The 25,124-nt window shown below is 39.0% G+C and overlaps 1 protein-coding gene across 14 annotated transcripts in view; it reads right to left on the bottom strand.

The window, feature by feature from the left end:
- Positions 1-25,124, bottom strand: part of RHBDD1 (rhomboid domain containing 1) — a 150,896-nt gene that overhangs the window by 101,312 nt on the left and 24,460 nt on the right. For 2 of the 14 annotated variants that reach the window (XR_011539811.1, XM_070618486.1), the window contains exon 1: positions 17,822-17,976. The exons of 3 other annotated variants lie outside the window; for them this stretch is intronic. The gene's annotated coding sequence lies outside the window, so the exon portion shown is untranslated. Of the gene's footprint in view, positions 1-5,124; positions 5,291-10,014; positions 10,222-17,432; positions 18,003-25,124 lie in introns of those variants that run through there. 9 more of the 14 variants (XM_070618480.1, XM_070618488.1, XM_070618479.1 and 6 more) reach the window with 9 other exon arrangements.

Here is a 25,124-nt window from a genome sequence, read left to right as displayed (position 1 = left end):
GTAAAGTCCAAAAACCCTTTACCATAACTAAATGCTTGCAATTACCAGTGCCCTGTCCACCTCTCTGGTCTCACCTCACATTGGTCTCTGCCGTGGTCACTATGGTCCAGCCACACAGGTGCTCCCACATTACAAGCTCCATGATAACAGCATAAATGGCTGAGGGCAGAATTACCTTGTCCATTTTGCTCACCACTGAACACCCAGAGCCTAGCACAGCGACTGACTTATAGTAAGTACTTAAGAAGTATTTTCCCAGTGACTCAAGATGAGTGTTTTTTAATGTATCTACATTATACAATAAATGGGATTGACTGAAAAGCTCTGAATACCTACAATATGTTCATCTCTAAGTAACTGTCCTGCAACCGTAACAACCTTCCCCATAGCAATATACATATTATTCCACTTACCATTTTTAGTTCTAGAACACTGTTTATACCATTTATCTCAACTTTACAGAAATAAACCTCTGATCCATTTAGATTGTATTAATAGGTTGCGTTGCCAGAACTATTTGCAAAAGAAAATGGCATTTTAATTATGTAGTAATACACACCAGACAGCACTATATCAAGGTTCTGACAGAGAAAAATGGAAGACTTTTTGAAATATTGATAGGAAAATTAGCCATATTTACTTTTAATGAGAAATTAAAAATTAAACAGGTATGTAATAAGAAAAACTAAGTGGCTAGAAAAACAAAAGAAACTGAACTCATAACTTGGGAAACCAAAGTGTCTCATGGGGGAGAGAATGGAGTTTTATAATAAGGGAGAAGAAACTAATTACAATGATTTTCATTTCTACTTACAAAGCAGAAAATACTTCATCATTATCATTTACCACAGAGGTATATATCTCAATTTTCAGTTTAAATGTTCAAGAAGAATTCAGACCATTACATTGCAAGAATATACACCAGTTATAAATTATATTCCCAATTTGGAATCTGATAGTAACCAAATTGATTTCACAAGAAAGAAAGAAACTACAATCTTAATGGGAGTAATCGCATGCTATTCTGAAAACAGTCTTCCATGTCATTAAAAGTGCAAGAAATCTTAAAATTATTCACTGAGATCATTTTAAATTGTGAGGTTTTTCTTTAAGACTCAAGAAAAAGTTTATTGCTACATATTTGAGGGAGATTAATGCCATGTCATTGCTACTGTTTTCATGCCTTTGCTAAATTTCTTTTAGCAGTTCTATATATATTAAGTATATTCTCTAAAAATATCATAGGAGAGAATGTAGGTTTATTCAAGTCATCTGGCAAGTATTTATCAAAGGCCTACTATCAGTCAGGTTCAGTACTTTGCTGATGCCTGACTTTCCAGATGCTTAAGCTTTGGTTTTTTGAAATGGAGATATAATTCACAAACATAAAATTCACTCTCATAAAGTGTACAATTTAGTAGTTTTTAGAATATTCACAAGGTTGTTAAATCATCACCACTATCTAATTCCAGAACATTTTCATTACCCCAAAATGAAACCCTGTACCAATTAGCAGTCACTCTCTGATCTCCCCTCCCTCCAGTGCCTGGCAGTCACTAATGTATTCTCTCTTTAGATTTGCCTATTCTGAACACTTCATACAAATGGAGTCATACAATATGTAGCCTGTCGTGTCTGGCTTCTTTCACTTAGAATAATGATGTCAAGGTTCATCTATGTTGTAGCAAGTATCAACACTTAGCTCCTTTTTATGGCTGAATAATAATTCATTGTATAGATATATCACATTGTGCTAATCAATTCATCAGCTGCTGGACATTCTGGCTATTACCCCTTTTTGGCTATAATGAATAATGCTACTATGAACATTCAGGGGCAATTTTTTTTTTTGTAGGAACATACGTTTTCAGTTCTCTAGGGCATATACCTAGGAGTAAAACTGCTGGGTCACATGGTAACTCTATGTTTAACTTTTTGAGGAACTGCCAGACTGTCTTCCAAATTTCTGCACCATTTTACATTCCCTCCAGCAGTGTATGAGGGTTCCAATTTCTCCACATCCTCAACAACACTTGTTTTTATCCATCTTTTTTACTATAGCCATCCTAGTGGATGTGAAGGTGTACCGATCTACATTTCCCTAATGACTAACGATGTTGAACAAATGCTTAAATTTTCATTGCTTAAAACGTAATATTAACACATATTCACAGGTACACTAACCACACAGACAAACACACATACACTCCCACTCTCTCTTTACAAGAAATCATTTAACAAGCTCAGGTCAAAAGAAAGCTTCAGGAAAAAAGTCAAAGCCACAAAGAGATCATCCTGGTTAAACTGAAAGGATTTTAGCCTCACCGTGCCCTGCAATGTGATGTGCTGAAAGTGAATGCCAATGTAGCTCAACAGCAGGGGCAGCGGCTCAGGCCAACACATTTGACTATAAATACAGTAAAATCATTTTGAAAGAAATAGAGGGTTAGTACGCTTTATTGCTTCAAACAAAGCAAAACTGCTATGGGAACATCTGATTGTTTAAGCTAAACATAAAAACCTCCTCTGCTTTGTAAATTATAAGAGTTGGACAACAAATTAGTGCTTCATAAATACCATACTAACTTGGTCAAAACATACACAAGATACTAGATGCATTTTTTTCTCTCTGATTCTGTTTCAGTACAGTCTACTTTTTCTAGGAACGAACTGAACTGGACCATTTCTTCTCTCCTGTAAGTCTCTGAGGAATCTTATCATTCATGACTTTTTTAATCCAAACATAAGAAACTGTTTTCTCTACTTGTTACTATAGGGCCAACTTTTTAGCCCAGCACAATAACAATAAACTTACTTGTTCTTCCAATTAAACTTCTTAGCATAATTTTGTTTTTCCTAAAAGGTATTAGCTTCCTTATGCCCCAAGAGAACACAATTACAAAATGCAGATTTTCAAGATATTTTTGAAAATAAGAAAATGGTATAGTATAACATGTATTTGCAATTAGTGAAAAAGGAAAATTTATTAACTGAATACTTGCAAGTAATTTGTTTCCTCTTTTCAAATACATGAATGCATTTCAAAAAGCATATATAGCTTACACAACACATAGCTGTTAAATGCAATACACAGCTGTATGAATAATATGAAAATTACACTTTTAAAACTTAATATTTAAATATTAAATGTAATAGAAGATGGTATGGCTTCACATCATTACACTGTGCTCAATTTACCAGAATGCATATCTACCTGAGCTGATTAGTAAAAGGGGAGTCCTGGGGGTACAGTGTAGAATCTTTGTGAGAGTACCACCGTCATTTGATGACAAGCTGCACATAAACGACAAATTCTTCTGACCATATAAATCTGTTAAATGGCTTCCTGAGCTACATTAATGATAAAATCAAAGAGAATCAGAGTAGGGCTCTCTGTTTTCTTATTTGACATTAAAGGCAGAGAGATACAAAGAAATGAAGACAATCAAATGAATGAAAACTGACTTCATGAATAAAAAATGAAAACTGTAATCAAATTATACCAAGAAGGTAATGGGAATCTACTCTTTATGAATATTGTGACACTCTCAGTAATTACATTCCAATATCTATTCATGGAAATATCTACAACTTGGACTATGTTCCGGAAGAAATTGGGAATTGAGAGCATTTTCCCCTTTTGAGGGCTGCTGAGACTTTCATTTACATGATGTTTCTCCAACCTCAAACATTTCATCACTACAACCGCATAAGAAATTGGCTCATCTGGCCCTATTCTACCATTAGATGATCTCCCTAATGATAACTGGCTAAATCTTTCTTATTTTAAGCTACCAGACAGAAGGTTTTAAGAAACAAGAGCTCCTCCTTCCTTTTTCCCTTCATATACCATCTCTCCAAATAAAAACAAATACACAATTTCCCATACCTTAGTGGAACAACGTCCAACTGTCTTTTATAATAACCTTCCTTAAGCATCAATGCCAATCATACGGAAGGCAGAAAACCTGACTTCTGAGGAGTTAGAATTTAAGACCACGAAAACGACATAAGAAGTAACAGAATGTTCCAGACAAATAAGCAACCATTAATAAGGGCAAATGCTATGTGGTGACAGACCCTTCCAAAGGTCAGGGCCTTATCACCTGAAACACTTCCCCCAAGCCCCTTATATAATATCTGACTCAGTTTGCTTAAAATTCAATTTCACCATGTTATCCCCTGCCCCCAATCCATTGCGTCTTCTTACCTATAACGGCTTTCTATACTTCATCATCCTAGGACTGAATAGTGTCATGGTTAATAGAATGGAATACAATGGCCTGGGTTCAAATCCTGACTCAATTGCTTAGAATTGTATGACCTTAGGCAAGTTCTCAATCAATCTATGCCTACGTTTCCTCATTTATAAAACATACACTAAATAATAACAAGACCTCCTGCATGGAGTTGTTGATGAATTAATATACACAAAACATGTAGAACAATGCCTGAAACATAATAAGCACTATATAAGCATTAGCTGATATTAAATCTTTATCATCACCATCATCTGATCAACTTCAAGCTTTTCAGCCTAGGAGTCAAGGTCTTATAACATTTACATACCTTCCCCAATAATAACTAATATTTATGCAATTATTTATAGTTCACAAAATAGTTATGTATAATTTGTTTCATTTAATTCTCACAATCCTGTGAAGACAAATTAGTTCCATGTTATCTACTACTGGTCTCCACAGCGCTTGCCAAGAAAATCACCTAACTGTCCTGCTATCCATTTCTGAAGCATGCTTGACAGAGTTGCGCATGTAAATTGTAGCTCAACAGAGATTCAGCCCTTGAGACTTTCTGGGGATGTTCAAATTTCATCCCCAGCTTTCTCTGTCCAAGGTGCTTAATAAGTATGTCCTTCTCCACAGATGGGAAGTCACATGGGGCACTCTCACCACCAGAGGTCACCAAAGTGAATTTCGCACACAACCCATAGCTTATATTTTACGTCTGACCATTCCAAATATAACTGCCCGGTTTAGTGGAAATCCTTTCAGTAGTTTTGATGTGAAACCACAAAAGAGAGAGAGAAATTCCAGTGCCGAGTGATGGTTAAGATGGCTGACTTGCATCAGAACACTTGGCTGGTCTATTAGTTTTGTTAGTTACCTTGGGCAAATGACTCCATCACTCCATGTCTCAGTTTCCCCATCTGTAAAATGCGTTGGTATGAGGATTCAATTAGCATATTATTGATGAATTTGTTGTTGGTATTATCGTGCATTACTGTTTTAGTTTGGACTTCTCCCAGAAGCAGACTCTGAGACAAAGGTTTCTGTGCAAGTAATTTATTTGAGAGGTGACCAATACACTGGTAGGGGAGTGGGGACACAAGAGAGGAAAGGCAATGCAGCCAAAAATGGCAATCAAGTTATCACTATAGGTGACTTATGGGAGCTTAAGCTTACTGGGAACTCTGGGAGCAAGTACCAATATACCCCAGTTCTATCCCTCAAAGTGTTAGGGGTCTGCCTCAACTCCCTGTCACTTGTGACTTGGCATAGCAGGCAAAGTGGGCATCAGGGGCCAGAGAAGGCACTCAGGCAAAGAAGTGCAGGCGCTGGAGGCTACAAGTCTGTCAGAATGCACTAAGGACCTGGCATGTGGGCAGGGCCCTGACAGCATCACAACCTCACCTTCAAATACCCAACTTCTTCTGGTAATTGTTATCACAGTCACAGCTAAAAAGAACAACAACAAATCCGTTTATAAAGTCAAGTTAAAAACAAAAATGTAGGAGCCAGCCCCGTGGCACAGCGGTTAAGTTAGCACACTGTGCTTCGGCAGCACAAGGCTTGCCAGTTTGGATTCCAGGTGTGGATCTAGGCAGGGCTTATCAAGCCATGCTGTGGTAGGCGTCCCACATATAAAGTAGAGGAAGATGGGCACAGATGTTAGCTCAGGGCCAATCTTCCTCAGCAAAAAGAGGAGGTTGGCGGCGGATGTTAGCTCAGGGCTAATCTTTCTCAAAAAAAAAACCCCCAAAAGTAACAATAATCCAATGTCATTTTCCTCATTTTGGAATATATTCGATACAAAGCAAGAAGTTGAGAAACAAAAGCCCCCATGCTTTCTCCAACTGGCTGGCAAGGACTGAAAAGGGGAAGAGGTGGAGGGCAGGATGTAAAGGGTGCCCTGCTTGGCATTCTTTCACCCCCAGATCCTATCCTGCAGGGTAAGGTTTAACCCGAGAGGGAAGCCCAGGGACACAAAAACATCTTTTCCACCTTTTAAGAATTACTGGCATAAAGGACCACTGTCCCAACTCTTAGCCCTGTGTCTTCCCAAATCTCCAAAAGCTGCAAGGTCAGAACCTATCACTTTGCCTTTGAAGAAAGACTTTTGCAGAAATGCATCTTCATACTATTAGAGGCCTTTTAGGTCTCTGCTACATAGGAATCATCTTCACCTTGTCGTAAAACCCCATTCGGACTTACCGTTCCCTGTGCAAAATCCCATCCGAGCCAAAAAGAAAACCTTAATTTCACCTAATAAATGGATATGCTTTGTTCTGTTGAGAGTTACTCAGCCATTTGGTTGTCCCCCCCCTTCACTACTAACTTGTGTCTTATGTCATCTAAACCTGACGCTTTTTGGAAATGGGCAAATAATGTACAAATATGTGCCAACAGCGAAAATGTTAAGTCAATCCAATTTGGAGAATACCTTAGGGGAGGTTCCTCATCCACATCGGGCTTTGAAAGATAGATAGTGGGTAAAAGAAGGAAAGGTGTTTTAGAGAGAAGAAACAGCATGTATATGCTGTTAGCACAGAGACATGAAATATATCAAGGAAGTATAAGTTAATTAGTCTGGTCAGTCCTGCTACAGTGCTTGTTCAGAAAAAAGCAAATTTGTTTAAATGCAATTAATCTACCAGGGAACAACTTAAGCATAACGCAAATTTCACATGTGATTATGTGCAATTTCATCAGCAAGAAGCACTATGTGAATGCAGAAACCTGCACCCAGCTGAAACAAGTGCATAGAAATTCATAAAATGTACCCATCTGTACCCTGAAAACATCGACCAGCGACCACAGTTCACAGAATACATTATGAGACACACCTGTCCACATCTGCAGGTACGACTTGCTGCCCAATTCTGGATAACCCTCCTTCCACCACTCAACAATAATTCACAAGCTACAATCCTTCTGACAACCACTTCCACAAGCAAGGTGCAGGACTTTTTGAAGGTAAAGTGCCATATTCATTGTAGTACTCATGTATTTCTTAACCATTTAACATGTGTAAAGCTGCTACCTTTTTATTAGGTTCCGATCGTTTTTTTTAAAATGTGCCACTGACAAAGTTTTTGAGTGTTTTGCTCCTCACACTATCTGTCCCATAAGCTCTGTGGTTTTTATCACATGATTTTGCACAGTATGGTGATTTTAGGAATGCCTATGTCACATTCTAGCAGGGCTGACTATACCACTAGCACAAAGCGTGTGGGAGGGAAGACAGCCTACACCCAGGAACCGCTGTTTGTTACCATTATTATCCCCCTTCCCCTCCACGTTTCACTCCCACAATCCCATCGTGTAACCAAACTCACCAACATTAGAGGCTCTTATCCCCAAATATTTAAAATACCATGTGCTCTGAACTGTCTTGAACAAATCAGAATAGGAGGGGACAAATTCTCTCTTAACCTATCAAATACGCCCCTATTTTTTCCCTTTATGACTTCTCTACCAAAAGTTGTTTAACTCTCCTTCATATGGGATTTAAAAATAAGATTCATTTAATTTTGGCACTTGTTTACTTGACTATATGTCTTCAACGTGCCGAGGTTTCATGTCTGATATAATTATTCATGGACACAGACAACATGTGTGTTTGGCTGCATGCTTTTAGTATGAGAAATTGGTATAACACTCACTTCGAGTATACCAATTTCAGCAAAGAAGTAACAGAAGAGTAAAAAATAAGAACCCCAAATCAGATGCTCCAACAACACATGCAGCTCAATGAACCAACTGCATTTACATGCATTGTGCATGTTTCCCTTCTAGACAGCATCCAAGGTCAAACCACTAACTGTCAGTTACAATAAGCTTCCAAACTCCTGGTCAATTACCTGGTTAATAACAAAAGACAAGGCTATGGCATCATTACAATTATAATGAATTTACACAGATCAGCTTCCTGTTAATCAAATACATCTTTAAAAGCATTTAATTATTTTTCACCTGGAAAGCAACACTCAGCTTTGTTAAATGAAAAGCAATCTCGCTGAATTCAACATGAAAGGCTGTCGGGCTGCTCTAAGACATAAAGGACAAAAGGCTTCGCAAGGCACACTGCTGCAATATAGGAGCTGTTGCCACGTTCACAGCAAACAGAAGCACAAGATGATGAAGAATACAACACATCTGAACAGTTTCTGAACACAAAGAAGTTGTCAGGGAAGTGGGAGTAAACAGATAGGTTCTGGGAAAAGAAATGTCCCAATGCTTCCTGTCAAAATGATAGACAGGGCTAGCAACATTAACATACGTAGTATAGGACAGTAGTTAAGGGCATGTCTTTGATAAGAACTCTACAATACACTACCTATGTGACCTTAGGAAAGTTATTTAACCGCCACTTTCTCACCTGTAAAAGAAGGTAATGCAGGCTCATTTGGTTTTGTGAGAATTAAATGAGATTACACAAAATCATAAATTGGGAGATAGTTTTTATCCATATAAACAAATAATTTAAAATAAGGCCTAAGATTAAAAACTTAAAATAGCTTTAAAGCATTTTTATAACTTAGCAACCATTAACATTTTTCTGGGCTGTCTATGAGCTTACTTTTTTTTTTTTTTGGTGAGGAAGATTGACCCTGACCTAACATCTATTGCCAATCTTTCTCTTTTTGTTTAAGGAAGATTGTCAATGAACTAACATCTGTGCCAATCTCTCTCTATTTTGTATGTGAGATGCCACCACAGAATGGCTTGACGAGTGATGTGTAGGTCTGTACCCAGGATCTGAACCCTTGAACCCTAGGCCGCCAAAGCGGAGTGCATGAACCCAACTATTACACCACCAAGCCAGCCCCATCTATAAGCAAACATTTTTAAACTGCATCATGTGATTCAAGCACACATACATTTTTAAAACAATATGATGGGGTATGCAGGAGGCACATGAACATAGGAACGACTTTTTAATTAAAATAAATTTTATAATAAAATCTCAAACCAGAGTTTCTGTCAACATTATCTGATAATTTGAGAATTTAATGAGCCTCCATTTTAGGATAAAAGCAATCTCAACATGTCAGATGGCAAAAATTTTATTTTTCCCTCCTTTTTAAAGTGCTACAGCCTTAAGAGAAATGATTAGATTATCCTTACACATGAAAAATGAAACTACTGGATTTTGTATATAATCTTGACTTTTGCTCCAGAGTGAGGTGAATTAGTGTCAACTCCAATTCTGATCCATCACCACTTATGATTTCCAGTATCAATCATAAGCCAGTTTCTCCTCTCGTAGACTACAAGTTTCAGTGTAATGAGGGCTCATTAAAGTTCTCCAAGTGACAGCCCTTCAGACATAGGTCCTTAGACTAGGAGGCTCACGGGGAGCAGCAATGCCAGCAGGCCACCACCACTCCCTTCAAGAAGATTTAAGTAATTCCATTCTCATGTTTGCTCCACACAAGATTTCTTTGTTTATCTACCTAAAATCAATGAAAAAGTGATAACCATCTCCCCATGTAAGTTAACTTGTGTAAGAATTGTTAGTGATTTATGTCACTGAAATCCTCCCAACACGAGAACTAGTCAAGAGGAGGAAAAGCATGCCAGACTTCAGACATGTTGTTTATGTTCCCACAAAGCACAAGGGACGTCCACTAATTACTAGGTGGTGGGGACAGCTTGGGGCTTTTTGCCTGCCCAGCATCAATACCTCATTCTTTCAGTTAACAGGAATCCACCTCCCACACCCTTTCGATGTGGTCCTGGGGGACAAGCATTCAAGGGTGCCATTTCCTACCCTGATTCAAAGGTGACGGTGACCATAGTTAGAATAATAACTCTCTCCCTGGAATCTCAAACTTGTGCAAAGGAGCCAGCCCGGTGGTGTAGCCCGGTGGTGTAGTCGTTAAGTTCACGTGCTCCACTTCCGCAGCCCGGGGTTTGCGGGTTTGGATCCTGGGCGTGGACCTTCACAACGCTCAGCAAGCCACGCTGTGGCGCCATCCTACATACAAAATAGAGAAACACTGGCACAGATGTTGGCCCAGGGACAATCCTCCTCACCAAAACAAACAAACAAAAACTTGTGCAGTGACACTAAGACCAACAACTTTTGGAGCTCATACTCAGAGAATTAACTTAAAGAATTTTCTAGATATACCAAGCCTACCAAAATCTCGAGAGCTTCCCTAGCTACTGTCTTTCACCAAGGAATGGTAGTTTGGTTGGTTTTTCTGTTGATTCTCTGAGCCTATCCATAGATTTCCAATAAATTTCTTGTTCTTGATTAGTTATCTGGATAACTTACTTAACTTAGTTTCTGTTGGTTGTAGTCAAAGAACCCACCCTACCCAAAATACCAGGGAATTTGCCAAGGGCTGGCAAGCAGATCCTATTTTAGTTCAAGCATCATCAATTCTCATCTTCTGCTAGTACTACCCTCTAGCCCATAGGAGAACCAAGACATGGAGGGTGTGTAAACACTATCTCAAAGGTCAGCTACGGGCACACTATTCCTAAAGAAAGAAGAATGCACGGAGCTAAGGATGTGAACACAAGAGTGCCTTCTGCACAAACACGGCAAAGTCCTCTCAAAGGCACATACTTAGTATATACACTTAGACACTGGATGAAGGATGTTACTTCAAAAGGAAAAATTGAGGGTCTAAAATTTGTTTTCTATTTACACGAGGTTCATGCTTTTAAAGAATACTTCTAATTATTGAAGTGATTTTCAAAACATTGTACTCCCTGCCTTTGTTCTTAATTAAGATTAGTCTACACACCTAATAAAATGTTATCACTGGAGGAAAACTTCTGACTAGAACTTTAGGAAATGAATCATTTAGATTCATCCACTCAAAAAAAAAAAAGGAAGAAATATTTTAAAAAAAGTGAAGAAGAGCCTTCTTCCATCTGATAGCCTTCCAGAAGGAACGTGGAAGTAGCCTGCATGCTCTTCTGTGAAAAGATTTACCTCTTCATCTTTATTTTTTTATTTTTTGCTGGGAAAGATGCTCCCTGAGCTAGCATCTGTTGCTCAATCTTTCTTTGTTTTCCCCTCCCCAAAGCCCCAGTACATAGTCGTATATTCTAGTTGTAAGTTTTTTTAGTTCTTGTATGTGAGCTGCCACCACTGCATGGCTACTGACAGACAAATGATGTGGTTCCGTGAGCAGGAACCAAACCTGGGCCACTGTGAAGCAGAGTGCACCGAACTTTAACCACTAGGCCATCAGGGCTGGCTCACTCCTTCAGTTTTCAACACAATGCAATTCATTAACAGACATAAAATATCACATTTCTATAATTGTGAACCCAGAGGCGAAAACCAATGAATGTAAAATTTTATCAATAAAATCATTAAGCATATAATTTTATTTCTCATTGTCTGTATTCCTTCCTTTAATAAACGTATGAACATCTCCTAAGGGGGAAGCATTCACCTTTCAGGCAACTGTAGCCTCATGAAAATTAATAAACAGAAATCTCATTAAACTGGAGTTGGGACACCAAAATGGGGAGCTCTCATGCCCTATGACAGCTCTGCAGAGTCCAACAAGAAGAAGAAAGACTTCCTCTTATTGACCAGCAAGAAGCTCAGCCAATGAGAGACTGTCACAATTCAGCCAATGAAAAGCCACACTACCTGAAATCTTTGTTTACAATAGCCCTCCCAACTTCCTCCTCTTCTCTATAAAAGAGTTTCTCCACCCTTTTGCTGGGGGGACTTGCACATGGCTCACCATGGTTGCAGACCCCAAATCGTAATTCTTTGCCAGTCCTGAATAAATTCTTTCTTCTTCTTCTTCTCCTTTTTCTCCCCAAAGCCCCCCAGTTCATAGTTGTATATTTTAGTTGCAGGTTTTTCTGGTTGTGCTATGTGGGATGCCGCCTCAGCATGGCTTGATGAGCAGTGCCAGGTCTGTGCCCAGGATCCAAACCAGTGAAACCATGGACCGCCAAAGCAGAGTGTGCGAACCCAACCACTCATCCACAGAGCCAGCCCTTGAATAAACCCATTTTTCCTGGGGCAACAAGTGGCTACCTATTTGTTTAAGGTCAATAGCCTAGAGACAGAAGCAGACACAGCAGCGACAATACAGTGTGATAAAGAACTATAATAGGATTGTATATAAATGTGCAAGGAGTGTTTAGAAAATAGCAAAAATAAGTTTTAAAGTTTTATATGGGGTGTGCAGGGGAAAGAGAAAGAAAGAAAATACTGGGGCAGGCATTATCCTGTGAGCAACGGCCAAGAGAGATGAAATGACCCACGAAACTCATAGTCGAAAGCAGTGGAGCCATGCCACAAAAATAAAAGGATTTGCTGTTTGTTTTGTTTTGTTTTTGTGAGGAACATTGGCCCTGAGCTAACAACTGTTGCCAACCCTCCCTTTTTTTGCTTGAGGAAGACTGTCACCGACCTAACATCTCTGCCAATCTTCCTCTGTTTTATGTGGGATGCTGCCACAGTGTGGCTTGATGAGAGGTGCATCAGTCTGCGCCTGGGATCTGAACCTGCGAACTCTGGGCTGCTGCAGTGGAGCACATGAACTTAACCACTACACCACTGGGCCAGCCCCAAAAGGATTTGTTTTAAGTCATCATTTGGTGGACATAACAGCTACAAGCTGTAAATTTAGAAACCTAACAGATCCCTTATTAATACAGAATTAATGTACCTTGAAAGAAAAGAGGAAATCTTGAACACTTAGGTACAAAGGAAGGGACTACATGGGCGGTGAGCACAGTATTTATTCCTACATTTGTTCAAACTCAGAATCATAACTGAGTCATTACAACACAGATAACTGCAAATTGCTGGTATGTGTAACATAAAAAATGTAGCAAAATTTCTTTCACAGTATTGCCCCAGAGACTTTCCTCAAGGGAAAAAAATCCAAAATTGGAAATAGCTGCCAACACACACATACACCCCCATAAATTATTTATATAAAATTGAAATCACTGTAATATGTATATAAATTTCATTCATAACCATCCTGATATTGTGCCTTTGGATTAAAAATGCATAAGCAAGTTAACACCATGGAGAAACAGCTGTTGGTGTAATAACAACATTCCTGGAGCTGAAGCCAGATTTGGGGTCAAATATGGACGCCATTGCTTACTAGTATGTGGCCTTGGGCAAACCATACAATCAATCCTGCTGAGCTTCTGTTCTTTATCCATGGTTGAGGAAAATTCCACTTACTTCCCGAAGTCATTGCAAAGAATAAATGAAATAGCATATTATGTGAAAGCATGTAGCATACTCCCAAAGTTTGTTTTCTGTTCTCCCTTCCTCTCCATAAAGTAATGAGCCTTTCCCCCTATGGAACTAGACTTTATTGCTTTATAATTGTGATGTGCATGTAACAATGTCCAAGAAACGATGGTAAATAACACCGACATGCAAACCTGAATACCCACATTGTTAGCTGGTTATCATCTAGATCCCAAAGGGCTCTTGCACACTATCTACTGCTTCCCAGAAATTTGATACATTTTCTTTTCTGAATACAGCCAAAATGATCCATGGGCTTTGAAATATCACCATCATGATGTTGCACAGAGCAGCTGGTTGATTGAGGGTGACTCCCCCTCCCCCACACTCCAGCTGTCACCAGGAAACCCTCCTCAATGTGTGAAAAAAGACAATGTGACATTACTACTACACAGCATTTGAAATTATTTTTCTTATGAAAGCTCACTATTAACTAAAAATTAACTCTTTAGGAAAAATCCTTTGCCATATAAATGCAAACCAGCTGCTTTGATACAACAAAAAATGGAGGGATGGTAAACAGGAGTAGTATAGTTTCATTGACTCCTTGTTTCTTTTTCCTTGAGTCATTTGTAATGCTAAACAACAGCCAGTTAAAATATTAAATAGCTTTAACAGTGATATAGCTGTCACAACCTAGAGGGATTAAAAAAAAACTTAAATGATTTCTCAAAAAATGTGCATAGACTCCTCTCTATTTTTGTAAAATACGGGTCAGATTGACGGCTGAATTTTCTTTTTTTTTTTTTAAATAATCACTCATTCTTCTGCATGAGAAGCTACACATACGTTTGACATTGCTGAAAACCCTGGGAGTTGTCTTAAAACAAGTTTGTGAATCCCACTCAGAAGAATCCTCGAGGCTGTGACTTTTTAGGGACAGCTCATCTCCTGAGGATTTCTATCCCATGGATGACGTTTGACACTCAGGACCCTGGACTCCTAGGATCCAAGAATACGCCTCGGAATGTCGCTGCGAGAGGCTCAAGACGAGCACTGGGCCCTTGCACCTCTCTTCTCTTAAGAACTTTGCACTGGGCCCTTGAACCTCTCTTCTCTTAAGAACTTTCAGCTCCTGAGCTTTATAGGTTAAGATTCTACTAAAGAGGATTCCCTGCTAATAAAACCTGAGAACCACCGCTTAGATACTATATAACCCCAGCATAAAAAGAAATCTATCTTTTTAAAGCAGCGTTTCCATTTTTTTAAAAGAATGTTTACATACACATGCGCACATCTAACTTTACATAAATAGATCGATTATTTGTCCCCATTCCCATATTACAATACATTGCCAAGTATACAAAATTATGACCTAGTATGACTCCTTTCGAGTATTTTCCACTCTCATATATTCCTACGTAATATATACATACAAAAACACATGAGTTTTGTTCCCACTTTTTAACAAATGGAACAGAAAACTTATCACTTTGCTACCATTAAGTATCCATATTGAAAACTAATAACTATTTCAGAGCCAATAGTATTTTCTTATACTCTGGTGCATGTTTTCAGTGAGGTCTCATCTCCTGTAACATAGCGTCCCCTTCTATAGCTGACTGTCCCCATTAACTCACTGAAGATACGTAAATACTAATTATCCCTTCACCTTGCCCTTCCAATAAACACCCGAAACAATTTTATGGAAATTACTCTGTTCTGGTGATAAAATTGAACATAGTGTTTTTCTACTGAGTTTAGAGTTTTAACTTTCCCCAAGTGTTTGCTTTCTCTCATTCACAATAATGTGAAAGCTCTGACTCTTCAGAATCTTTCATCGTTTAAAAAGAAAAGCAGTGCAGTTAGATAATAACAAAATCATGTCATTTATAAAAATACGAGGAAACAAATGAGATGAAGTTGGGTTTGAGGTGATAACTACCTTTTCTCCCCTGTCCAACATCAGCATTTATTCAGCCTCTATGCCTAACACATGGTGGCCATCTTCTGCACTTTAATTCAGTGTCCTGAAGCAGGCACACACATGACTCCCACTTTATAGAAGAGGAAATGAAGGCTGGGAGGGTGTTAACTTGTCTAATGGCCACAATCAGTAAGTAGCAGAGACAGGGCTCAAAGCAGGGTCTGCCTGACCCAAAACCACCCCACCAGAGCTGCCTCTCAGACACAGAGAACGCGAAAAATGTTTGGGGCTTTTGAAAACTGAAATCTTCATGATGGGACAGTGTCAATCCAATGGTAGCAATGACAAAATTATTTATAGAAGCTGATATCCAAAAAGACTCATGTTCATCTGAAAACACGCTCACCCTCAATTTCCAGGAGCCACGGTGTGGCTCAGGAGCAGCACACTCTACTCAAAGAGACACATTGTTTAGAACACAGTGTAGCACTGACCCTTTTCAACACCGGAATGAGGCCAGGTTTTAGGGTAGCTGCTTCAAATCCTGAATATTTATGTTCTTTCTCCCACTACACTGGCTCGCAGAAAAGGGAAGGGAAAAGTTGTAAGTAAACACAAGTGACAATCTGAAAAAGCAGCAGACAGGGGGCACACCTAACCTAACTGCTGTAATGCCTGCAGAAAACAGAGGTATGGAGAGTGGATATGATGAGGCTTCTCTGCTATGGTGGAGCTGTATGACACAAGGGAAAGCAAGATAAGGACAGAAACATCTTCGGCCTTGTCTTTTGCTTGCAAGTCACTGCTCCATAATACTTCTCAGCTCTAAGACTAAGGCTTACCTCTGGTCAGTTATCTACCCTACCTTCTTTACTAAATTCTAGGTCAAAAGAAGGAATAATTAAGCTGAAAAGACCAGACGGCCAAAGAATTAAAAACTACTCTTTAACACAATTACTAAGGCAATTCTTAAAAATACTACAGCCACAACAGCGTTGGTATGTCACTACACACTGCTGTCACTTTTAACTGGATATTCTGCATCCAAGAAGCGTGAAGATATAGAATGTAACTGGGAATCCAGAAATAAGTAAAATGCCCTCTAGGTAGTGGTCACAATATTCGTGCACAACCACTCCCATTAAACCCAATGAGGAATCCTTCCCACACAACTCATATTTTATGTAGTTCCAACAAATTATTAAATAACATTTCATCTTTGTGTTTCTGTGTGTGCTGATGTTATACACTCTTCCTGCATTTTCACAGTGAATACTTACAGCTTAAGTAATTACTGACAACTTACAGGTTACTACGAAGTAACCTTTAAGTAACTTATCCAAGGTCCTACAACTCGGAAAGACGTCGCCTGGACTCAAATTCTATTCTGTGACTCCACAGGGCTGTTCTCTATCACTACGCCGACAATTCCCAAGCTTATGATCCAGGTGCATCGGGATCAACTGGAAGGCTTGTTAAAACAGATTTCTGCTTCAGTAAGTCTGGGGTAAGTCACCAAAATGTGCATTTCCCGTAAGTTTCCAGGTGATGCGGATGCTAATAGGGCTGGGACAATTTAGGAACTTAATGCCATGCTATTCTTAAGACTACTTGCTTTCCTAGCCCCTACTATCCCAGCAGCAAATCAGAAGCCTTTAAAGTTTATTAGAACCAGCAAAAGACGACATATAAATGTGAGACATTAGACAGACTTTTAAAAAGCAATTCCAGAAACTAAAAAAAAAAAAGCTACGTCCACCTGTCACTGAGCATCCTGCAAAGGAAGCTACATGTCCCGATGAGTAAATCATGACTATGCAATTCATGACCCATTTTGCTAGTAACCCTGAGTCTTCAAATCAGTTTGTGCTTGGTTTGGAAAAATAAATAAGCGTGTGATCTGTTTCTTGCAGAGGTTCTTAAGGTCTGGACAGAGAGGGGATAAATTCACTCAGGTGGATTTCCTGTCCTGTATTAAGAGAAATACAGCCACTTAGGTTAGGGTTGTGTTTGCTACACACTTGTTCAGAGAAACAGAAAGTTACTGTTGCAAGAGCACCTGAAACTGCAGGCTGTTGCTGATTTAACGTGGCTTTAAACTTCCCGCTCACAAAAGCACTCCTTTAAAGCTTTCACAGAGCCAACCCCGCCCCCCGAGCGCCTCGGCAGCTCTTTCCCGGCGCCGTCGGCCTCAAGCAGGGACCGGGAAGATGAAGGGACCCCTAGCAGAGTCGTCCCAGGAAGCGCTCTCCCGGCTCTCGGACTAGGCCAGGGTGCCCAAGATGCGAGGCTCCACCTCCAGCCCCGTCCCCGCCCGGGCCCCTGGGGAGGCGCACACAGCCGCCCCGCAGCCCCCACTCCGCCGCCGGCGCCACGGCGCTGGGGAAAGTTGAGACAAGCCGCGCACAACCGACGACCCGAGCGGGCCAAACAGACGCGGAAACTCACGCTCTCTACGGCCCGCCTGCGTCTTCCCCACGCCTTCGCCCGCACGTGCGTCATCACGCACGGGCGCCCAATCCTGGCCTCTCCTAGTCTCCGCCGCTTGCAAGGCCGGGAGGGGGCGGGGGGCGCGTGGGCGATCTCGCGACGCAGCTCTCGCGGTCCGGGTGGAGAAGGGGAGGGCCGTAAAGCGAGGGGGCCGGCCGCCGCGCATGCTCCGTTGCGCGCGGCCGCGCTGTTTTTCCCGCGGGCTGGTGTTGCAGGCCGCGTGCGGCGGGGGTGGCCTGCAGGAGGCTCCGAGGGCGCCGGGGGTTGGGGGAAGGATGGCAGTAGAGCGGAAGGTTGGAGGGCTGGTACCCTGGACTGCTTCTCGGAGTTCCGAGGGAAGCGTGGATAATAATATTCCTTTCTGCCATAAATAACTGTTGGCCGCCTACCACGCGTAAAGCCGAGGAACGGCCTACTTTCTAGGCACTGGGACGTGGGGAGAAGCGGCGAGTGGACCCCTGTCGCAGATGAGAAACTGTCCTGGGCTCAGCTCTGCTGCAAGTTCGTGCGGCCGCGTGGAGGAGTGGGACCCAGCCTACGAAGTGATGGTGGGAGGGACAGCAAGGCCCGCCTTCCTGAGTTATCCACGGTGTGAAAGCTGTCCGTCTCAGGGGAGGGACCCACGGTTACGTGGTGGGCCGGCAGAACAAGGTGATGGGTGGGCTTTTCACTCCCCAGAGCTTAGCTTTATGACTGCGTTTCTTAAGTTGGTCCGTTTAAGGGCTTTAGGTGTTCAGTATTTTGATTAATGTATCATTTGATGCCATTTTGATTATGGGTTCTGCTTGTACTCTGGAACAAGTTTCATGTTTAGTTGTAGGAGTCAGATTAAGTTAAATGCTGTAATGCTGCATTTATTTCCTACAATATGAGAACGCTCTCTTCCTATTTGGTATGAAATTTTCTAATAACCTGGGGGAAGATAGGGCTTTTCCGAGCAGGATTCCAAATGCAGGTGGTTTTATGCTGTTCTGTATTTCTTGGAAGTTGTAGCAGCTGTGTTTAGCTAGTCTACTTAAATCCAAAACTGCCTAAATGAGAAGAGTTTTGATTATCTTTTGTGATTGTGTATGACAAGAACACTTCGTGGAAATGTTTATTTTGGAGTTTGAAATTTAAATGAAAATTTGGCTCGGGTGCAGGGTATATAACAGGCTTTCCAGTCACAAGGAAGATTCTCAACAAATTGCAAGTGTCTGTTCCTTGAGCCTTACAAGTTATCCCTTTCTTCTGAAAACAATATGCTGATCAGAAAGCTTGGCTGACAGTGAGAAACTGCATTCCTGGAAACAAAGTCAACTGAATAGGGGGAGGGTAGGGAAGGTGAATTATCTATAGAGGTATTTTATGTATTTCCCTAGAAAAAAATAAATATAATTTCTCAAAAAGAAGAGATCCCCATTTATCCTTCTGATCCATGATCATTTGTATCAATTCCATTAATACTGATCCTATCTTCTATTCTCTAACACCCTTTACACTTTTCTATAATTGCATCATTTTTCTTGTGCTTATCTTAATACATCAAATACAGGGGTGATTTTAGGGGAGCCACAAATCAAGAAGTCTCAATATAGTAATTTCATAAAAATGTCATATATAGGGATTAAGAATATACTTAGGTAATTATATCCAAATTAAAAGATCAGTGAAAAATTTCATAGACATTTGAGGAAAGAAAAATTCTACCTTTTAAAAATGACCCTTTTTGTCCTATATGATTAATTGAGCAGACTGGAACTTTTTAAAATTCCTATTGAAATCTGCATGTTGTATCATACTCAAGTCCCATTTAAATTGACAAACAGAACACTTGGATAACAAGTGTGTATCTTAAACATTAACATATGAGGCAGCAGCATCCTTTCACTGAGGCAAGGCTTAGAAATACCAAAGAATCAATGCCAGAAGAAGTCCTTTAACATAAAAGTTATGCAATTGTTACATTACCTTGTAAGATAATGATCACTAAACGCTCAAAAGTATTCATGTATCTTAATCGTGGGAAAATGCAAAATTATGCACATTGTGCATAATATTCGAGACCTATCTAATGGTCTAAAGAGTTTTCTAATTTTATAAAAGGTTTGCAGAAGAGCAACAATACCTGAGATTAAGCCGTCTACCTTGAATGAGTGTTCCTAAAATGTGGTTCTCACAAACAGAGGAGTTGTAAAAACCTTTGTACAGTTCATAAATCTAGGATTGGAACTGGCAGGAAGGCAGATGAGTATCATTCTCAGCTTTCAAAATCTGGCCTGAAAGTGAGAGAACATCAGGCAACAACACCATGAGCAAATAACACAACAGGATTATTTTTTTTAAAGAGGAGCTTGTTTTGGTATCTAGTTGGTTTTAATGCATACCCAACACTATGGCAAAAGATAGATAAAGCTGATCAAAGAATTTACAGTTTTCCTGTTATGAAAAAGCTTGCAAATTAAACAATGTAAGAACAATTTAAGAACGATGAAAGTAGTACAGAATTGCATTATGTATTAGGATAATAAGGTCAACAATACTTAGTGATAGACCATGCTAACAGTAACCTTAAGAGATTTGAATGGCAATAGTGACAGACAAAATAGACTTTAAGACAAGTATTTCTAGAGACAGACATTTCATAGTGATAACAGGGTCAATACATCAAAAAAATAACAGTTAAAAATGTACGTGCACCCAACAAGAGAGCCCTAAATAAATGAAGAAAAACTGATAGACTTGAATGGAGAAACAGACAAGTGATAATAGTCTGACGTTTCAATATCCTACTCTCAATAATTGGTAGAATGACTGGACAGACAACCACTAAGGATATATAAACCTTGAACAACACTGTCAACCTAACCAATATGTGTAGACCACTGTACTTAATGACAGCAGAATTTATATTCTTTTTAAGAAGTATGTTCTCCAGGATAGTCCATATGCTAGCTCATAAAACAAGTCTCAATACATTTAAAAGGATTGGGATCATGCAAATTATATTCTCTGTTTACAATGAAACGAAATTAGGAATAGGCAATAGAAAGAAATTTGGAAAATCCTCAAATATTTGGAAATTAAATTACTCCTGAGCTAAAGAAGAAGTAACAAAGGAAATTAGCAAATATTTTGAACTGAATGAAAATGAAAACATTGAAATTTATTGGATGCAGCTAAAATAGTGATCTGAAGGTTAGTTACTGCATTAAACACCTATATTAGAAAAGGAAAAGATTTGCAATAACCTCGGCTTCCACCTTAAAAGCTAGAAAAATAAGAGCAACTTAAAGCTACAGCAAGCAAAAGAGGAAATAATGATCACATTGGAAGCCAAGGAAATAGATAAGAGAGAATCTGAGAACCAATGAAAATAAAGTTGGTTCTTTAAAAAGATCAGTAAAATTGACAAACCATTATTAGGCTCATCAAAAAAGGAGAGAAGACACAAATTACCAAAATTAGGAGTGAAAGCAGTACATCACTACCCACTCAACCAAAATTAAAAGAGGCTGTGAATAACTTTACGCCAACAAATTAGACAATGTAGATAAATTGGACAAATGCCTAGAAAGACACAAATTGCCAAAACTGAATCAAGAAAATAGAAAATCTGAGCAGAGTTTGTATTCATTTCCTAGGGCTACCATAACAAAGTACCACAAACAGGATGGCTCAAACAACAGAAATTCATGTCTCACGCTTCTGGAAGCCAGAAGTCTGAGATCAAGGTGTTGGCAGGACCATGCTCTCTCTTAAACCTCTAGGGGAGAATCCTTCCTTGACTCTAGCTCCCAATGGTTTGACAATTCTTGGTGTTCCTTCACTTGCAGCTGCATCACTCAGTCTCTACCTCCATCATCTCATGGCATTCTCCCCTCATGTGCGTGTCTCCTCTTCTTCTTAGGACACTGATCATAGAGGATTAAGAGACCAGCCTACCCCAATATGACCACATCATGACTAATTACATCTGCAATGATCCTATTTCCAAACACAGTTCAGTCCATAACACACCTATAACAAGTAAAGAAATTAAATTAATACTCTAAAATCTTCCCACAAAGAAAAGCCCATGCTCAGATGGATTCACTGGTGAATTCAGTCAAATATTTAAGGAAGAAATGATACAGTCATGCATGGACTCTGAAATAGAGAACACTTCTCAACTCATTCTATGAAGAAGATGTTATTACCAAATTCAGATAAATAAGTTACAAGTAAAGAAAGCTACAGAAAAATATCCACTAAGAATTTACAAAAGTTCCACAAAGTGATAGCAAACCAAATTCAGCAATACATATGAAGGATTATATACCATGAATGCAAGTTTGTTTTAACATCAAAATAATCAATTAATGTAAAACACCATATTGATAGAGTAAAGGACAAAAACCATATGATCATCTCAATATACAGATACAGATAAGCATTTAACAAAATTCAACACATGTATGATAAAAACTCTCAAAAAAGTAGGAACAAAAGGGAACTTCCTCAACCTAATAAAGGGCATCTATAAAAAACCTATGGCTAACATCATACTTAAGGGTAAAACTAATGAATGTTTTCCCCCTCAGATCAAGAATAAGGCAAGGATGTCTGTTCTCACCACTTTTACTTAAAATTCTGGAGGTTTTAGCCAGTGCAGTCAGGGGACAAGTAAAAGGTATCAGATTGAATAGGGAGAAGTAAAAGTGTCTTTATTCACAGACAACCTGATCCTGTATGTAGAGAATCTTGAAAAAACCACACACACACTCTAGCTCCCAATGGTTTGACAATCCTTGGTGTTCCTGCTAGAATTGATAAATGAGCTTAGCACAGTCTTAGGATACAACATCAAGATAAAAAAAGTATTTCTAGATACTACAAATTAGGTCTGAAAGTAGAATTAAGATGACAATTTTATTCCAAATAGCATCACAAAGAACAAAACACTTAGGAATAAATGTAACAAAGTAAGTACGAGACTTGTACACTGAAAGCTACTTAAAATGGCTGAGAGAAATCAACATTCCATGTTCATGGACTGGAAGGCTCAATGCTGTTAAGATGGCAGTTCTGAAATTGATCTATGGATTCAACACAATCTCTCTTAAAATATTAGCAGAATTTTGTTTGTGGAAATATAAGAAATAAAAGAAATATAAGAAATAAAAGATCTAGAATAGCTACAAAATTTTGAAAAAGAATAATAAAATTGGAAGAATTACATCACCCAATGTCAAAATGTACTATAAATTTACAGAAATCAAGACAGTGTGTTAGTGGTGTAAGAATAGGCATAGAGATCAATGAAATGGAATTTAAATAAGCCCTTATATGGTCAGTTAATTTTCAACAAAATTGTCAAGGCAAAAGACAGTCTTTTCAGCAAATAATGCTGGGAAAATTAGACGTCTATATGAAAAACGACTGTGAAGTTGGATGCTTACCTCACACAATGTACAACAATTAACTCCAAATGGAACATAGGCATAAATGTAATGGTTAAAACTATAAAAACTTCCAAAAGAAAACATAACAGAAAATATTTGTGAGCTTAGTTTAGGCAAAGACTTCTTAGCTATGACACCAAAAGCATGACCCACAAAAGAAAAAATTGATAAAATGGACCTCTTCAAAATAAAAAAAAAAAAATTGCTGTTTAAAAGACATCATGAAGAAAATTAAAATCAAGTAATAGATTAGAAGATATTTGTAAATTTTATATCTGATACAGAGTTTGTCTCGAATATTTAAAGTACTCATACAACTCAAGAAGAAGATAAACCATTCATTTGGAAAATGAGCAAAAGATTTGAATAGATACTTCAACAAAGAAGACATATGAATAACTAATAAACATATTAAAAAATTCTCAGCATCTTTAGTCATTAGGAAGATGCCAATTGAAACCACAATGAGATACTACCACAAGCCCCTGGAGTGACTATAACAAAAAAGACAGTTATGGCAACAATGTGGAGAAGCTGGAATCCTCAAACATTGCTAGTGGGAATGTATTAATGGTGTGGCCACTTTGGAAAGTAGTAGTTTTTTAAAAAGTTAAACATATACGTACCCGGGGCTGGCCCTGTGGCGTGGTGGTTACGTTTGGTGCGCTCTGTTTTGGTGGCCTGTGTTCATGGGTTTGGATCCTGGGAGTCGACCTACACCACTTGTCAGCTATGATGTGGCAACGACCCACATACAAAATAGAGGAACACTGGCACAGATGTTAACTCAGGGTGAATCTTCCTCAGCACAAACAAACAAATGTACACTTATGATACAACCCAGCAACTCCACTCTTAGAATCTACCCAAGAGAAATGAAACATATGACCACAAAAGACTCATATGCAACTTCCATAGCAGTATTATTCATAACAGCAAAAAACTGCAACCAATCCAAATGCTTATCAGCTTTCGAATGGATAAAGCAATAAAAAAGACCCAAACTACTGATTCTTCCTACAACATGGATGAAGGAAATGGGAATCAGGTTAACTGTAAATTGACATGAGGGAACTTTTTGGGATGATGGAAATGTTCAAAAAATGGATTGTGATGATGGTTGTCCAACTCTATAAATTTGTTAAAAATCACACGGACGCACCATAAACAGACAATGGGTGAATTTTATGGTATGTAAATTCTACCTCAACAAAGCTGTTTAAAGAGAAAAGATAACCACTCTGTGGACATGTGTGGTCAGTTATCTACAAGGCCCAGTAAAAAGTGAGCATGGCAGGCCTACCTGGGGCCTACCCATCACATGCTATGTTCAAGGCATTATTCTTGAGATGGGGGATACCAATCAGACATGGATGCCAATCTCTAGAGACTTCTAGTCTTATAAAGGAGCCAAGGGATCTACATACATTTCAATGAAACCAGAAGGAAAGAGCTAAGTGCTCTAAGTGAGGTTTAGTTAAATTAATTTGGGACTTTAAAGAAAGAGACTATTGACAGGAACTGGAAAGATGAGAAAACACATTGTGGAGCTGACATTTGAATAGTATCCTTGATGTATAAGTGGGATTGAACCTACTGAGATGAATGGAATGGAGCATTCCAGGCCAAAAACAAAACAAAACAAAAGCTCAGTAAAGTGAGAACAATATTTTGAGGAATCATTAGGGTGATTTATGTTTTATGTAGCATTTGAGCAGGATATTATTTTGATCAATAGTGAGTAAAAAGGGTATGCCATGATGTCCAATATTCTTGGTGTATGAGCATTATAGCATAGACACTGGACTAAAGAGAATGGAGCATTTATTTAGGAGAAT

This window comes from Equus przewalskii, chromosome 5 (genome assembly GCF_037783145.1).
Source record: "Equus przewalskii isolate Varuska chromosome 5, EquPr2, whole genome shotgun sequence".
Classification (NCBI taxonomy): Eukaryota; Metazoa; Chordata; class Mammalia; order Perissodactyla; family Equidae; genus Equus; species Equus przewalskii.
This window is presented reverse-complemented; position numbering and strand designations above follow the sequence as displayed.